The sequence below is a fragment of the Mustelus asterias genome, chromosome 8 (genome assembly GCF_964213995.1).
Source record: "Mustelus asterias chromosome 8, sMusAst1.hap1.1, whole genome shotgun sequence".
Taxonomy (NCBI): domain Eukaryota; kingdom Metazoa; phylum Chordata; class Chondrichthyes; order Carcharhiniformes; family Triakidae; genus Mustelus; species Mustelus asterias.
The window spans coordinates 86,271,533-86,290,771 of NC_135808.1; the positions used below are offsets into that span (position 1 = coordinate 86,271,533).

Below are 19,239 nucleotides of genomic sequence, written 5' to 3' on the forward strand. Positions count from 1 at the left end.
AATGCGTAGGGTTGCAGATTGGTTAGATAGGTGAGGTAAGTGGGTAAAGTGGGTGAGGTAAATAATAGGGTGGGTGAAGTGGGATGTGGGTCTGGGTCAGACTGGGAGGGGTAGTCGGATCAGATCGAGGGGTAGTCAGGGGGAATTGGGAGTCATTGTGAATGATTGGAAGGTCAGTTGTGTAGTCACCCAGATGTCAGCCTAGGTTTTTGCTGTCTAAAATTTCCTTGGTAACTATTCAGGTAAATAGCTGAAGTAAGTGTCTGAAGTCTCTAACTCAGTGTCAGACCCATTCACAGAAGGCCTGGGGAAGATGGGGATTTCCAATCGGAAGTTCAAACTTCCCAGGCAATTCCCACAGCGGTCAGCACATCAAGACTTTCCAGAGTCTTGACATGCATCTTTGGACATATATCCAATCTCCGACCATCTGGAAACTAGAAGATTTGGACGATGGAAGGGGATTTTGGGAGAAAGAGAATAAATTCTAGTGAGACTGTGGGTAAAGGTGTATCAAAGAGACTGACTTATTGAGCTGACTGGCTTTTTCCTATTTTTATGTATAATGTTTAATAAAAGAACTGCAACTCCAAAATTGGCGCCAGACTTCAAGATGCTCCACTGTATACTGGCAGCATTAACAATCAAAGGGTAATGAATGTGTTTTTTTTTCAAAAATATACTTTATTTATAAAAGCACATTACATAACAGTTTAACATTGATGTTACATAAGGTGCAAACCAAATCAATTTCTTTCAATACTGAATGTTCCTCACTACATTTATAATTAAATTTAATATTTACAATGTTCATTACCTATCAGACATACAACCAGTGGCATTTTACTCCATTTTCAGCCCCTTGCTGTACTTATGATTAAAAGTAAAGGTTTCAAGGGGTATAAATGGTGGCCTTTCCCTATTGTACCTTTGAGGTGGCTGGCACATGCTTTGGCACATCCCTCATTGTGCAATCCTGGACCTTGGAATGTGCTGGTCTGTATAACTCTATACTGGACCCCTTTTTGCACAGGAAGATTAGCATGCCTTGGGCAGACCAACAGGAAGACCAGCATGCCTTGGGCAGACCAACAGGAAGACCAGCATGTCTTGGGCAGACCAACAGGAAGACCAGCATGCCTTGGGCAGACCAAAGAGTATGTTTCACCGAGGTGATGATTCTCCAGCTTCAGCTGATGTTTATCTGTGTGTCTGTGTCCTTGGGAACAACCGTAGAGCACAGAGTCCTGGATTACAAAGCTGACCAGGATGAATCTTGACAAAAATCACCCATCTCTTTCCAGATCTTCTTTGCAAAGGCACATTCTAGAAGAAGGTAGATGAAGATCTCTTTCCCACTGCAGTCATCTCAACGGGAACATGAGTGGAAATGAAACTTCAGCCATGCAGGAAGGATCTAACGGGGAATGTCTTTTTCACTGTCAGCTAAGCTATGTCTTGAAGCTTGTTTGGAAGTTCTGACAATGAGGCATTGTGCCAGATGACTTTGATAATCTACTTAGGGAATGCTCCAACATGATCTTCCATCTCCTTTTCCCACAGAGCTTTGAGAATGCCAAGTGTGGGCCACTGATTTGATTTTGAGTTGATTTGATTTATTATTGTCACATATATTAGCATACAATGAAAAGTATTGTTTCTTGCGCAACATACAGACAAAGCATACCGTTCATAGAGAAGGAAATAAGCGAGTGCAGAATGTAGTGTTACAGTTATAGCTAGGGTGTAGAGAAAGATCAACTTAATGCAAGGTAGGTCCATTCAAAAGTCTGATGGCAGCAGGGATGAAGCTGTTCTTGAGTCGGTTGCTACGTGACCTCAGACTTTTGTATCTTTGTCCCGATGGCAGAGGGTACAAGAGAGAATGTCTGGGTTGCGTGGGGTCCTTAATTTTGCTAGCTGCTTTGCTGAGGCAGCGGGAAGTGTAGACAGAGTCAATGGATGGGAGGCTGGTTTGCGTGATGGATTGGGCTACATTCATGACCTTTTGTTGTTTCTTGCGGTCTTGTGCAGAGCAGGAGCCATATCAAGCTGTGATACAACCAGAAAGAATGCTTTCTATGGTGCATCTGTGAAAGTTGGTGAGAGTCGTAGCTGACATGCCCAATTTCCTTAATCAACTGAGAAAGTAGAGGCGTTGGTGCATTTTCTTAACTATAGTGTCGGCATGGGGGGACCAGGACAGGTTGTTAGTGGTCTGGAAGCCTAAAAACTTGTAACCCTCGACCCTTTCTACTTCTTCCCTGTTGATCTAGACAGGGGCACATCCTCTTCTACGCTTCCCGAAGTCGATGACAATCTCCTTCATTCACCAGATTCTCTATCTCATTCTTGTAATGTGTCTCATCATTGTTTGAGTTCCAACCAACTACGGTGTGTCGTCAGCAAACGTGAAAATCGAATTGGAGGGGAATTTAGCCGCACAGTCATAGGTGTATAAGGAGTATAGTAGGGGGCTGAGTACACAGCTTTGTGGGGCAACGGTGTTGAGGATGATCTTGGAAGAGGTGTTGTTGCCTACCCTTACTGATTGTGGTCTGTGGACAAGAAAGTTCAGGATCCAGTCACAGAGGGAGGTGCCGAGGCCCAGGCCACGGAGTTTGGAGATGTGTTTTGTGGGAATAATAGTATTGAAGGCTGAGCTGTAGTCAATAAATAGGAGTCTGACATAGGTGTCCTTGTTATCTAGGTGTTACAGGGTTGAGTGCAGGGCCAGGGAAATGGCGTCTGCTGCGGACCTGTTGTGGCAGTAGGCAAACTGTAATGGATCCAGGCAGTCTGGGAGGTTGGAATTGATTCGTGCCATGACTAACCTTTCGAAGCACTTCATAATGATGGATGTCAGAGCCACCGGCCGATAGTCATTAAGGCACGCTGCTTGGTTTTTCTTAGGTACCTGGATGATGGTCGTCGTCTTGAAGCAGATAGGGACCTCAGATTGTTGTAAAGAGAGATTGAAGATGTCTGTGAATACCCCCGCCAGCTGATCCTAGCCCTTCCAACCCTTTCTAATTAAAGATCTGTCCACCTCTTCCTTTATTCTAACGTCCTGGCATCCACCATGCTCCGGGGTAGTGAATTCCACAGACTCACTACCCTTTTGAGAGAATTAATTTCTCCTCATCCTTATTTTAAATCTATTACCTTTTATCCTAAAACAATATAGGTTGAAATATTGTTTAGCGAGCTTCACTGTGCCTGAGAATGTTCTAGAATTCATAGTATGTTTTGATTTAGCAACTCTAAGTTTATAAAATCCTTAAGTTCTAATATTGCTTTTCAAGTTCACATAAAATTATTAAAATGTAACCCTAATGCTTGCTGCATTGAAAGCCCCTAGTGCAAAGATTAACATTTGAATACCTCATGCATTCTTGTACAATTCCTTTGTTATTATAATGGTGGCATTAATACATGGTAACCCGTTTCTTGAAATATAAGATTAAAAAATACTGTACGCAAGCGTATTAAGTACTCCAATACATGTGCACTATCATCTAAAAGCCATAACACCAGCAGCACACATCAGGGATTTGAGGGCCAGGTCCTGCAATGAGGTCCATTTACAGCAATGAAACAGACCATTCAACCCAACTAGTCTATGTGCTAAATTTGCACAATATTTCTTCGGCAAGAAACCATCCCTGATGCCTTTAGAATGGAAAATTATTCAGTTTCGATTCGCTTAATGAACCACAGCAACTTTTCTATTCAAATTTCATATAATATTCTGTAAAATTGCTTTCAGCTCAGAAGCTACATTGAGAGCTAATGTAATAAATTCCCCCATTTGTTTTATGATGCACTAATTTTGCTGCTTTCATCAAGATAGTGTAAGGCGGGTGACATTGATTTTATCCCTCGTGTAATGTAGTGAACTGGCAGCTTGTTTAACACCACACCAAATTTCTTTACAATTGATTTTATAGAATCATAGAATCCTACAGTGCAGAAAGAAGCCATTCGGCCCATCGAGTCTGCACCAACCACAATCCCACCCAGGCCCTATCCACATATCCCTACATATTTACCCACTAACCCCTCTAACCTATGCATCCCGGGACACTAAGGGGCAATTTAGAATGGCCAATCAACATCTTTGGACTGTGGGAGGAAACCGGAGCACCCGGAGGAAACCCACACAGACATGGGGAGAATGTGCAAACTCCACACAGACAGCGATCCAAGCCGGGATTCGAACCCAGGTCCCTGGAGCTGTGAAGCAGCAGTGCTAACCACTGTGCTACCGCGCCGCCCCTTTTCAATTCAATGGCATTTCCCATTTCAATGGCATTCTTATTACTTTGTGGCAAACTAAGGAAGATCTTCTCCCAGATTGATTCTTGTAAGAGTTAGGATCTTATTCTAACATCTTGGGGTAGTTTTTATGTTGGTGGTACATGTGAAGGGATCGTCCCAAAGCCAGGGCTCGGGCTCAAGCCAGTTTCATATTTAGGCCTGGTGTAAATTTAACTGGAAAGTTGCGGGCAACAAATCGGAGAAAGTTGTCCCACGTCAGAGGTGAGACTGGGCCAACTGCAGAATGCTTTGGTTTTGTGACTCACATTGGTGCCACTGTGAAGCATCTATTGGCAGGGTATCCAATTTTTACGAAATAAAATAAGGGATACTTCAACCATAGAGTGGGACTGGGGAGGGTTGCTAGTAGAGTAGGGGAGGGGCGTGTGCTGGTGATTATGAGTGGAGGCAGGTTGGGGAAGGTTGCTAGTAGAGTAGGGGAGGGGTGTGTGCTGGTGACCATTGAGCGCATGCATAAATGTTCGGCCAGTTTCCACCACCACCAGATGTTAAAGTCTGATTTATGAGGGAGGGAAGGTCATAACTGCAGTATACAAATATAGGTTCACGTGAAAATTAGATTTATCCCATGGAGAGTGACGACAGATTAAATGAAATTAAAACAAAGGTGGACTTGATGTGTTTAAAAGGATGAGTTTAAAGGACATTATAGACTAGAAACAAGGATAGGGAATCACCCCTTTGCCATTGAGCTTGTGGCTTCATTTATGTGGATCTGTGAAGTCTGGTTTTCCAAAGTGGGGTGGGGGGCTAAAACAGGCATCATGCCTCTCTCTATTTGCATATGCAAAGTGCCTAATGACTTTTCCAGGCATAGGTCTTGCTGAGTGTCTCTTTTTTTTTTCTGCCTTTACCGGTATGATTGATTACACACTTGCCGAGTGCAATGACAGGTTGGATGATTAGGCAAATGTTTTGCAACTGGAAACCAGCTACGGCGCCATTGTATTTCTAGTCCAATTACTTTTTACTCTTCCAAAATATCCTAATGTCATGAATCTTCTGCAGCCAGGCCCATGGTGTACACCTTGTAAGTGTGGCAGCCTTGTCCCAGACTATCCTTTCTCCTCCAGATCATTACGTTTGCATCAAATTCAATCTTCAGTTACCCTTTTTCCTTCACCTTCTTTATCTTATTGTGCTGTTTTGACATATTTCTCCCCCGCCTCACCTCACCGCCACCCCTCCTCCCCACCCAACACCCACCCAAGGAAGGTGACTTTGATTCACCAACATTTAAAAATAATGGACAATGCGTTTTTAGGTTGATACGATTGCAGTTGCCACATCAAAACAGGTGTATAGCTCCAAGGGGAATACTGCACCTGAGAACATTCATCCTCATGATTGGTTTTAGCTTGATCTCTTTAGTCGGTCACTGTATAAACCCAAATAGGAAGAGCTGAGGCGTTGAAAAATCAAGTACTTTTTGAAGAGTGTTAAGTAACCTTAGTTTTTTGGGAATGAATGCTAACTCGTATATTCAAGCAGTTTTCATGGGCAACACCCTGTTTCTGTGATGGATAGTAATCAGGTCACAGTACCTCTGCTGCTTTCATGTTAAATGTTGCCATAGCAACATGACTTCCATTTTCTATCTTGATTACAGAACAGAATGACCAGATTTTCTGAAAGGAAATATTATAGAGCATGTGAAATCCACAGTGGCACTTAAAAATACAGCTCTTCAGGCTTTTGAACAAGAGCTTCCTGCAACCAAAACCCTGCTTAATGTCTCCAGAAAGCTTGGTTAAGTGGTAAAGCATTTTAACGAAAATAGAGGTCTTTGGAAAGAAAGGAATCTAGAGCCAATGCATATTGATTCTAGAGCCAATGCATATTACATCTAGGTGTGGTCATGTTTATATTGCAATACTATAAAAACAATATTATGTTTGATATTGATGGGACGGGATTTTCCAGCACGCTCCCCCCAAGACCGGAAAATCCCACCCGAGTTCAATGGGCCTTTGCATGGTCCACCCCAGGGAGTCAATTTAAACTGCCCTGTGTTCCCCACTCTCTATCTGCCTATAAACAGGTTTTTTAAAATTCTGATTACCCCCTTTTTAAATGGTGGTGTATTTTCCCCAACCCTTAAATTTGGAAATATTCCAACCTTCTATTAACGACATGCACGGCAAACACGAGGTAAGATGAAATTAAAAGGGTTGGTTTAATTTTACACACACACACACTTGTGAGAGGGGTTCCGTGACATCCACTCTTTTTTTAAGACATACAATAAATGGGGAGGGAATAGGAAAGAGGATTCATGACACGGCCACAATAAAAAGTATCGGTTTTACATGTGTCTGGAGTCTGAAATCATGAGTCATCTGGCAGTTCCTTCCAAGAGGGTTTTGGCTCATTCTTGAAGGCTTTATCATTCAGGAGTGAGACTTGCACAACAGGAGAAGGCATGTGGAATGAGACAGTCGGGAGGCAGCAGTTGGCAGGTTTGATGAGGGTCTGAGCTCTTGGTGCTGCCACTGGCTGCATGATGGACACCGCAGGCTCTTGCCTGGACTTTTGTCCACTTTGCTGGTCAAACAGGAAGACAAACAACCGCACAACCTCAAACAGACCATTGTCCGCAGCAAACTGCCCAGCCTTCAGGAGAACAATGACCATGACACCACACAACCCTGCCACAGCAACCTCTGCAAGACGTGCCGGATCATCGACACAGATGCCATCATCTCATGTGAGAACACCATCCACCAGGTACACGGTACATACTCTTGCAACTCGGCCAACGTTGTCTACCTGATACGCTGCAAGAAAGGATGTCCCGAGGCATGGTACATTGGGGAAACTATGCAGACGCTGCGACAACGGATGAATGAACACCGCTCGACAATCACGGGCAAGACTGTTCTCTTCCTGTTGGGGAGCACTTCAGCGGTCACGGGCATTCGGCCTCTGATATTCGGGTAAGCGTTCTCCAAGGTGGCCTTCGCGACACACGATGACGCAGAGTCGCTGAGCAGAAACTGATAGCCAAGTTCCGCACACACGAGGACGGCCTCAACCGGGATATTGGGTTCATGTCCCACTATTTGTAACCCCCACAGAGTTTCACTGGCTGTCTTGTCTGGAGACAATACACATCTTTTTAGCCTGTCTTGATGCTCTCTCCACTCATGTTGTTTTGTTTCTTAAAGACTTGATTAGTTGTAAGTATTCGCATTCCAACCATTATTCATGTAAATTGAGTTTGTGTCTTTATATGCTCTGTTTGTGAACAGAATTCCCACTCACCTGAAGAAGGGGCTTGCAGCTCCGAAAGCTTGTGTGGCTTTTGCTACCAAATAAACCTGTTGGACTTTAACCTGGTGTTGTTAAACTTCTTACTGTGTTTACCCCAGTCCAACGCCGGCATCTCCACATCAAACAGGAACTGCCAGGGTTAAGTTTCAAAAAAATGATCACAGTGCAGCTTGGGGAGAGGGAGGTCATGTGACACCTCCTCCCTATAGGATCCCGGGTGTATATTCCCAAGGCGGGAATCCAGGTGTTTAATTAGATTTGGGACTCCTTTTGTTTTTGGAGACATTGAAGTCGGATTAACTAACGGCCTCTCCCTTTGTTGAACCTGGATGTTAGATCTGATAATGTTTTGACCATTAGCATGTGGAGATAGCTGGTCCAGACTCCTCAGCGCTGTGGCCATTGTTACCTTGAAATTGTTGCAAGACATTAGGTGGCTGGCTGAACCATGTGTTCGTTCAGCGAATTCTGTTTTTCGCAGCACAGAAAAAAAAACTTTGTAAAATATTCCAGTTGATGAATAGATATACTTTTCGTCAGGTCTCGACTGACAAGTTTGTTTTAATGTATCTATGAGTCATGCAGTTGTGCAACCACTGAGAAAACGGTATTTGTAATATAGCCTGACCTATACATCCCACACAGGTACTGACTGCTTGCATCAATATGTACAACTTAACCTGATTACTGCATTTGATGCCTCCTACAGAAACATAGACAATAGGAGCCAGATTAGGCCATTCGGCCCTTCAAGCCTGCTTCGGCATTCATTATGATCATGTCCAAACATCCAGCTAAGTAACTTGTTCCCACTTTCCCACCCTATCCTTTGATCCCTTAGCCCCAAGAGCTATATCTAACTCCTTTGACGGAGGTTGATGGGCGACCTGATAGAAGTCTACAAGATTATGAGGGGCATGGACAGAATGGATAGTCAGAAGCTTTTTCCCAGGGTGGAAGAGTCAATTATTAGGAGGCACAGGTTTAAGGTGCGAGGGGCAAGGTTTAAAGGAGATGTACGAGGCAAGTTTTTTTTACACAGAGGCTGGTGGGTGCCTGTAACTCGCTGCTGGGGGAGATAATGGAAGCAGATACATTAGTGACTTTTAAGGGGTGTCTTGACAAATACATGAATAGGATGGGAATAGAGGGATACAGTCCCCGGAGGCGTAGGGGGTTTTGGTTGAGTCAGGCAGCATGGTCGGTGTAGGCTTGGAGGGCCGAAGGGCCTGTTCCTGTGCTGTAATTTTCTTTGTTCTTTGTTCTTGAAAGCATGCAATGCTTTGGCCTCAATTACTTCTGTGGTAGAGAATTCCACAGGTTGACCACTCTCTGAGTGAAGAAATTTCTCCTCATCTCAGTCCTCAGTGGTTTCCCCGTATCCTCAGACTGTGACCCCTGGTTCTGACACTACTACCATTGGGAACATCCTTTCTGCATCTAACCTGTCTTGTCTGGTTAGAATTTTATAGGTTTCTATGAGATTCCTCCTCATTCTTCTAAACTCCAGTGAATATAATCCTAATCGATTCCATCTCTCCTCATACAGCTGTCCCATCATGTCAGGGATTAGTCTGGTAAACTTTCACTGCACTCCCTCCATAGCGAGAACATCCTTCCTCAGATAAGAAGACCAAAACTGTGCACAATATTCCAGGTATGGCCTCACCAAGGCCCTGTATAATTGCAGCAAGACACCCCTGCTCCTGTACTCAAATCCTCTTGCTATGAAGGCCAACATAACATTTGATTTGCCTTCTTCACAACCTGCATGTTTACTTTCAAGACTGGTGTATGAGGACACCCAGGTCTTTTTGCACATTCCCATCACACAATCTGTAGTCATTCAGATAATAATCTGTCTTCCTGTTATGCTACCATAGTGGATAACCTCACATTTATCTACATTATCCTGCATCTGCCATGCATTTGCCCACTCACTCAGCCTGTCCAAATCACACTGAAAGATTCTCCTCACAGCTCTCCCTCCCACCCACCTTTATGTCATCTGCATATTTGAAGATGTTACATTTAGTTCCCTCAGCTAAATAATTAATATATATAGTGAATAGCTAGGGTCCTCGCCCTGATCCCTGAGGTACTCCACTAGTCACTTGAAAAAATACCCATTTATTCCTACTCTTTGTTCCCTGTCTGCCAACCAGCTTTCTATCCATCTCAATACACTATCCCCAATCCCATGCACTTTAATTTTACACTCTAATCTCTTATGTGGGACCTTGTCAAAAATCTTCGAAAAGTCCAAATAAACCACATCCACTGGCTCCCCCTCATCATCAACTCTCCTTGTTGAATCTCTGAAGAATTCCAGTATATTTGTCAAGCATGATTTCGCTTTCATAAATCCATGCTGACTCTGTCCAATCCTGCCGCTATTTTCCAAGTGCTCTACTATGAAATTTGTTATAATGAACTCTAGCACTTTCCCCACTGCTGATGTCAGGCTGGCTGGTCTATAATTCCTTGTTTTCTCTCTACATCCCTTTTTAAATAGTGGGGTTACGTTAGCTACCCTCAAACCTGTGGGAACTGTTCCAAAGTCTATAGAATTTTGTAAGATGACCACCAATGCATCTACTATTTCTAGGGCCACATCCTTAAGTACTCTGGGATATAGATTATATGGCCCTGGGGATTTATCAGCCTTTAATCCCATCAATTTCCCCAACACCATTTCCCTGCCAATACTGATTTCCTTCAGTTCCTCCGTCTCACTAAACCCTGTGTTCCCCAACATTTCTGGTACATTATTTGTGTCCTCCTTTGTGAACAGAACCAAGGTATGTATTCAGTTGGTCAGCCATTTCTTTGTTTCCAATTATAAATTCCCTTGTTCTGACTGTAAGGGACCTACATTTATCTTGGCCAATCTTTTTTGTTTCACATACCCATAGAAGTTTTTATAGTCAGTTTAAATGTTTGCTGCAAGCTTACACTCATACTCTACTTTCCCCTTGTTAATCAATCCCTTTGTCATCCTTTGCTGAATTCTAAACTGTTCCAAATCCTCCGGTCTGCTTTTTTTCTCTGGCCAATTTGTTTGCTTCTTCCTTGGGTTTAATACTACCTCTAATTTCCATGCAGATTAGTCACCTATAATTATAGATATTTCTTTATCATATACGTCGCTAATTTCCTGTTTGCTACCATTCCCAACATCACCACTACTGTTTGGGGGTCTATATACAGCCCCAATAACATTTTTTGCCCTTTAGTGTTTCTCAGCTCTACCCATACAGATTCCACATGTTGGAGCTAATATCCTTCCTCATTGTTGCGTTAATTTCTTCTTTCACCAGCAATGCAACTCCATCAACTTTTCCTTTTTTGTCTGTCCTTGCTAAATATGAAATACTCTGGATGTTTAATTTCCATCCCTGGTCACCCTGTAGCCATGTCTCTGTAATCCCGACTATTTCATACCCGTTTACATTTATTTGAGTGATTATTTCATCCACGTTATTGAAAATGCTCCACGCATTAAGGCACAAAGCCTTAAGACTTGTCTTTTTAACATTCCTTGTCCCGTTCCCTTCTTTTTCCAATGTGGCTCTGTTGGATTTTGGCCCTTGATTTCTCTGCTGATCAATTTTCTAATTCCCCTTTCCTCCTTCTGTTCTTATCCTTGTTTCCCCCCCCCTCTGACTCCTTGCATTGGTTTCCGTCCCCCTACCATTTTAATTTAAACCCTCCCCAACCATCTAGCAAATACTCCCTCTGGGAGATCAATCCTGGTCCTGCTTGGGTGCAACCCATCCAGTTTGTACTGGTCCCACCTCCCCTAGAACCGGTCCAAATGCCCCAGGACTCTGAAACCTCCCCATCAGACCATCTCTTCAGCCACATATTTACCTGATATATCCTGCTACTTCTGCTCTGACTAGCATGTGGCACTGGTGGTAATCCTGAGATAACTACCTTTGATGTCCTACTTTTCAACTTACTTCCTAACACCCTATATTCTGCTTTAAGGACCTCATCCCTTACCTATGTCATTTGTACCAATGTTTCATGACCACTGGCTGTTCACTCGCCCCCCCTCCAGAATGTTCCATAGCCACTCAGAGACACACTTGACCCTCGCACCAGGGAGGCAACATGCCATCCTGGAATGTCGCTTGCGGCCACAGAAACACATATCTATTCCCCTTACAATTGAATACCCTATAACTATTGCATTCCCACACTTTTTACTGCTCTCCTGTGCAGCAGAGACAATCACAGTACAATAAATTCGGCTGTTGCTGCTTTCCCCCCAACAGTATCCAAAGCAGTATATCTGTTTTGCAGGGGAATGGCCACAGGAGTTTCCTGCACTGCCTGCCTAGTCCTCTTGCTCTGCCTGGTGGCCACCCATTGCCTTCCTGCCTGTGGAATCTTAGCCTGCGATGTGACCATCTCTTTGATCAGCTGTCGAGTTTTGGATTAGGGATGACAAGTTAATTTGGTTTCTGTCAACTGTCTATATTTGGCTGTTGCTGATGTTCCTTTGGGTTTTGTGAACATCTGCTACACTATTTATCATTTTTTAAAAGGCACAATGGCTGGGACAGCCCTAAAGTGTGACTGCTAGTCATTGATATTTGATGAAAAATAACTAATATGTTGCATGTTGATCAGTGATTAAGAGCTTGGATGCACCATGTGCTCTTATTTAATTTCTCAGACATGATAGGATGGTGATCTTTCGATTTTTTTTCAACTGTTGCATGGCCAGGTCAGAAAGCTCCTAACAATCCCAAGGGACAATTACAACACAATATCTTTCTTTCACCAGGGTCCTTAATCTCAATAAAGGTAATTATGATGGTATGAGGCTTGAGTTAGCTATGATGGATTGGGAAACATTACTGAAAGGAAGAGCAGTGGACAGGCAAGGGCAGGATTTCAAGGAACAAATCAGTGAATTCGAAAAGTTGTTTATTCCTGGTTGGCGCAAGAGTGGAAAGGGAACTGTGGCCAACCCATGGCTTACAAGGGAATGTAGAGATAGTATCAGATTCAAAGAATAAGCATACAAATTGACAAGAAAAAACAATAGACTTGAGGATTGGGAGCAGTTTAAAATACAGCAAAAGCGGACCAAGGGATAGCAGGGAAATGATTGTAAAGCTTTCTGTAGGTATGTAAAGAGAAAAGAAACTTTCTATAGACATGTAAAAAGAAAAGATTGGCAAAATCAAATGTAAGCCCGTTACAATCAGTGACAGGGAACAAAGAAATGGCTGAGGAACTGAATTCGTACTTTGCTTCTGTCTTCACAAAGGAAGCCTTGAATAATGTACCGGAAGTACTGAGAAACATAAGTTTTAGTGAGGAACTGACGGAAATCAGTATTAGTAGAGAAATGGTTTTGGGAAAATTAATGGGATTCGAGGCGGATAAATCTCCAGGGCCTGATGATCTTCCTCCCAAAGTACTTAAGAGAGTTGCCCTAGAATTAATAGATCCATTGGTGTTCATTTTCCAAAGTACTTTGGACTCTGGAATGGTTCCTACAGATTGGAGGGTAGCTAATGTAAGACTGTTATTCAAAAGGGGGGGTAGAGAGAAAACAGGGAACTGTAGACTAGTGAGCCTGATATTGGTACTGGGGAAGTTGCTCGAGTCCATTATCAAGGATTTCATAGCTCAGCATTTGGAAAGCAGTGAGAAATCAGACCTTGTCAGCATGGATTTATGAAAGTGAAATCATGCTTGAAAATCTACTGGAATTCTTTGAGGATGTAACTGGTAGGGTTGACCAAGGAGAACTAGTGGATGTGGTTTATTTAGACTTTAGAAGGCTTTCGACAAGGTCTCACATAGCAGATAACTATGTAAAGTTAAAGCACATGGGACTGCTGGTAGTGTCATGAGATGGATAGAAAGCTGGTTAGCAGACAGGAAGCAAAGAGTTAGAATAAATGGGTCTTTTTCCAGTTGGAGGGCAGGGACTAGTGGAGTATCACAGGGATCAGTGCTAGGACCCCCAACTATTCACATTTTATATATATAATATATATATATATATATATATATATATATATATATATATATATATATATATATATATATATATATATATATATTATATATATAAAATGTGAATTTTATATATATAAATTATATATATATATATAAAAATGATATATATATATATATATAAATGATATATATATATATATATATATATATATAAATGATATATATATATATATATATATAAATGATATATATATATAAATGATATATATATATAAATGATATATATATATATAAATGATATATATATATATATATATAAATGATATATATATATATATATATAAATGATATATATATATATATATAAATGATATATATATATATATATAAATGATATATATATATATATATAAATGATATATATATATATATATAAATGATATATATATATATATATAAATTATATATATATATATATATCATTTGTATATATATATATATCATTTATATATATATATATATCATTTATATATAAAAATTTATATATTTTTATATATTTATATATAAAAATATATATTTATATATAAAAATATATATATAAATGATATATTTATATATAAAAATGATATATATATCATTATATATATATATATCATTTATATATATATATATATAATTTATATATAAAAATTTATATATATTTATATATTTATATATAAAAATATATATTTATATATAAAAATATATATATAAATGATATATTTATATATAAAAATGATATATATATATATATCATTTATATATATATATATATCATTTATATATATATATATATCATTTATATATATATATATCATTTATATATATATATATCATTTATATATATATATATATATATATCATTTATATATATCATTTATATATATATATATATATATCATTTATATATTTATATATATATATATCATTTATTTATATATATATATATCATTTATATATTTGTATATATATATCATTTATATATATATATATCATTTATATATATATCATTTATATATATATCATTTATATATATATATATATATCATTTATATATATATATATCATTTATATATATATATATCATTTATATATATATATATCATTTATATATATATCATTTATATATATATATATCATTTATATTATATATATATATATATATAATCATTTATATACCATTTATATATATATATATCAGTTATATATATATATATATATATATATCAGTTATATATATATCATTTATTTATATATATATATATATATATAAAAATGATTTTGACATGGGAACTAAATGTATTATCTCTATATTTGCAGGTGATACCAAGTTGGGTGGGAGGGTGAGCTGTGAGGAGGATGCAGAGAAACGTCAGCATGATTTGGACAGGTTGAATGAGTGGACATCTGCATGGTAGATGCAGTATAATGTGGATAAATGTGAGGTTATCACTTCGGTAGCAAAAATAGGAAGACAGATTATTACTTGAATTGGTGGAAATTGAGAGAGGTGGATACTCAACGAGAGCTTGGTGTCCTCATGCATCAGTTACTGAAAGTATGTGTGCAAGTACAGCAGGCAGTGAAAAAGGAAAATGGTGTGTTGGCCTTCATAGCGAGAGGATTTGAGTATAGGGATAGGGATGTTTTACTGCAATTGTTTAGGGCGTTGGTGAGGCCATACCTGGAGTGTTGTGTGCAGTTCTGGTGTCCTTATCTGATGAAGGATGGTTTTGCTATAGAGGGAGTACAGCAAAGGTTTAGCAGGTTGATTTCTGGGATGGCAGTGCTGTCATATGAGGAGAGATTATGGGTGGGATTTTCCAGCCGTGCTCGCCCCAAAACCGGAAAACCCCACCCAAGGTCACCAGACCTTTCCATGGTCCGCCCCTCTCCCACTACGATTCTCATGGCGGACGGAATGGGAAAAATTCGGCCCTAAATCAGTTAGGACTATATTCAATGGAGTTTAGAAGAGTGAGAGGATGTTGTGAGAAATTCTTCCAGGTAGTCTTATTAATTTAAAGACTAAATCTTTTCATTAAACATTTCATTTCACAAAGGCAAAAAAGGTTTATTCAGTTCAATGAAATTCTTCAATTAAACTATCTTTATTAAAACGTTGAAATGTTAGAATCAAAAACATTACAAATTAAAAATATTCAGACAAACATACAATTAAGACAAGACAAATTTCTTTCGGCCGAAAGGAAGATCTCTGATTTCGCCTACACAGCAAATGAACTATGAGGCATTCTCAAAATATCTCAGATTTCATGCCAAAAATCAGAATGGTTATACTTTTTGTTATTAAATTATACAGCCCAGCACTTAATAAAAAACAATTTCATTCATTCACTGTTCTGACAATCTAATAATGGCATGTTCTTTAATCAATTATAGTTTGACACCTTCAAATATTGATGTCATTCGTTTGTCCGTTTTACAGAAGTTCTCTCCCAAAAATAGCTTCTTACGATTCAGCATTTCTCCAGCCAGTTTAAACCAGTTCTAATACCAAACGAAGGCGCCTTTATTTTTTGGCATTATCCCCCCGCCTGGATATGTATGGGTCATTTACTTGTTGCATAATTTGTGCCTGACTTGTGCTGGTATCTTTCATGAATACATCTTTCATTTTACTGGCATGTTACAAATTCATTTCTTCGAGACATTATTAATATGTTACTTAAATATTTTGTGTTATTCTCAAATCACATGTTGAAACATTAGCTGCTAATTATCCTCATGTTGGGTATTTAGAATTAATCAGAATTCCCAACTACAGAGGGGATCTCATAGAAACTTGCAAAATTCTAACAGGATTAGGCAGGCTAGATTCAGAAAGAATGTTCCCGATTGTGGGGGAGTCCAGACCTAGGGGTCATCGATTGAAGAGGAGGAGTAAACCTTTTAGGATTGTGGTGAGGAGAAATTTCTTTACCCATAGAGTGGTGAAGTTGTGGAATTCACTGCCACAGAAAGTAGTTGAGGCCAAAGCATTGGGGATTTCGAGAAGGAATCTTGGGTCTAAAGGAATCAAAGGATATGGAGGGAAGGTGGGATCAAGGTATTGAATTTGATGATCAGCCATGATCATGATGAATGATGGAACAGGCTTGAAGGGCCGAATAGCTAACTCCTACTTCTATTTTCTATCTATGTTTCTACGTATTAAACACATTTTAATCTAGTACACCTCTGCAGCATCACAGCTCATAAAATTATTGCATTTGGTTCAAGTAACTATTTCACAGACAATCATAGAATTGTTATAAGAACATAAGAACATAAGAAATAGGAGCAAGAGTAGGCCATCTAGCCCCTCGTGCCTGCCCCGCCATTCAATAAGATCATAGCTGATCTGAAGTGGATCAGTTCCACTTACCCACCTGATCCCTATAACCCCTAATTCCCTTACCGATCAGGAATCCATCTATCCGTGATTTAAACCTATTCAACGAGGTAGCCTCCACCACTTCAGTGGGCAGAGAATTCCAGAGATTCACCACCCTCTGAGAGAAGAAGTTCCTCCTCAACTCTGTCCTAAACTGACCCCCCTTTATTTTGAGGCTGTGCCCTCTAGTTCTAGCTTCCTTTCTAAGTGGAAAGAATCTCTCCACCTCTACCCTATCCAGCCCCTTCATTATCTTATAGGTCTCTATAAGATCCCCCCTCAGCCTTCTAAATTCCAACGAGTACAAACCCAATCTGCTCAGTCTGGCTTAGTTATGGCTCACAAGGAGGCCATTTGGCCCATTGTGTCTGCACCAGCTCCCCATCAAGCATCATGGCTTAGTGTAATTCCCCTGCCTTTTCCCCATACCCCTGCACACTTGCTGTTGTTAAACCTGCTTATTGACTTAAATAACCTATTAGCTCATTCTGACCCAATCAAAGTACACAAGAATCAATTTTAACAATTTGCAAAGAACAAATGGATGTCCAGCACTTGTAATATTCTGTGCGAGAACCAAACTATTTGGAGACAATTGCAATCAAATGGGAACTTGATTTTCGTAAGTTAATGAGGCTTCCATTCAATGTTCCCTCTAAAATGTGCAGGTGTGTGACTGCACAATAATCAAGAATGTACTGTGCGGGGAAAGCCACACAAACACTATTCCCTTCACAATGCGCGGCCATATGTCAGTCTTAAAGGGACTGGGCAGTGCAACACAGACAGCAAACCGTTAGAGGGAACTTTGTTCCCACCTGATTCAGGTGGACACTTGGGCTGCTTTTGTAAACACCCCTGTGCCCCTAGTTACCCATGGCCCCAAGTCTTCTATGACTCAGTGCCATTTCTTTCTCCCTCCTACTTGTTCATTGCTGCACTAAAATGTCTCCCACACTTGCCCCACCCATGGGCATGCCACTCTCTCTCCTTGCATCTTTGCTTCTGCCTTTTCCCTTGCTTCGAGCCCACTGTCCCACAGGGGCTCACGTTTGCTGATTGTTCGTCTTTTCTCTCCTGGGGAGCTTTAGCTCTTTTCAAACCCTACCTCTAGCTGGGTTCTCAGGTACACGGAAGTGTTCCCTGGATGAAGTTCTTCACCCATGTGTTCAGCGCGCCAGAGATTCTCTCCCAAAATGCAGCCCTCTCTGATGCTCATTGCTAATTAAACTACTGATTTACCCTTGGCCTCACCTTTTCTTCCACTTGTTCCTCATCACACCCCCACCCCTTTTCCAATTTCCCTCTGGTAGCCCTTCTCTTTCAGACTCTGGTTAGCATGCCCTCCCTTCAAATCTCAGTTTCTCTGCAGCAAGTACCCCATCTCAACTTCAATGCTGCTGTTTCTCAATTCTTTATGCTGCTTGCTCCATTGTTGCCACAGCTGTTCAACTGTGTCTGTGCCAACTGGAACAGCCAAAGTCAAAAAGTATGAACATGGTTTGTACTGCACAAGGAAATCCAAATTCTGTGAAGAGGAACTAATTTCTCTGTTGTCAGATATAAGGGCAATGCAGCCAACTAAAGAGAGAAAATCTCTCTACTCTGCTTGATAATGTGTGGGCACCAATATCTGAAGAAGGTCCCTGCGTGAGGTCCACCTCACGCAGAAGTCCACCTTTTGTGATCCCTCTAATGAGATTCCAAATGTAATGCCAAATTTAGGCTGATATGTTGTGGTCCCAAAACCATTAACAGCTGAATTGAAAATGCAACAAATTCATTCCACATTGACCCCATATAGCAAGCAGGAAGAATAGGCTCATCCTTTAAACTAGGCTGGATTTGAACCCAGCTTCCACAAGTGAAAAGGTAGTCTGATCATACTAACCAATCACTAGACTAAGATATAAACTCAGTCGTTGTCAGGTGGCACATGTCAATATATTTCATACAACTCACCAACAATCAACATAAGTTGACAGTCATTTTTCTAGTCAACACAACCACTAGCCAAAGTTGCAGAACCATGGCGCTCTATCCTATGTTTGATCGAAGTTAGAAATGCAACCATGTTGCAACCTTTTAATATTATTGAAAAGATTAATGTGATAATTTACAAGCAATGTTAAAAATCCTCAGGATTAAGGAAATAACAAATGACAAGATATTAATTTTCTATTAATACGATTGGATTTATT

At 40.1% G+C, this 19,239-nt stretch overlaps 1 protein-coding gene across 1 annotated transcript in view; it reads left to right on the forward strand.

Annotated features, from left to right (window-relative positions):
* The window catches only part of sgip1a (SH3GL interacting endocytic adaptor 1a), a gene marked incomplete at its 5' end in the record, with an annotated part of 139,282 nt that overhangs the window by 35,452 nt on the left and 84,591 nt on the right, over nt 1–19,239 (forward strand). The window lies entirely within an intron of this gene.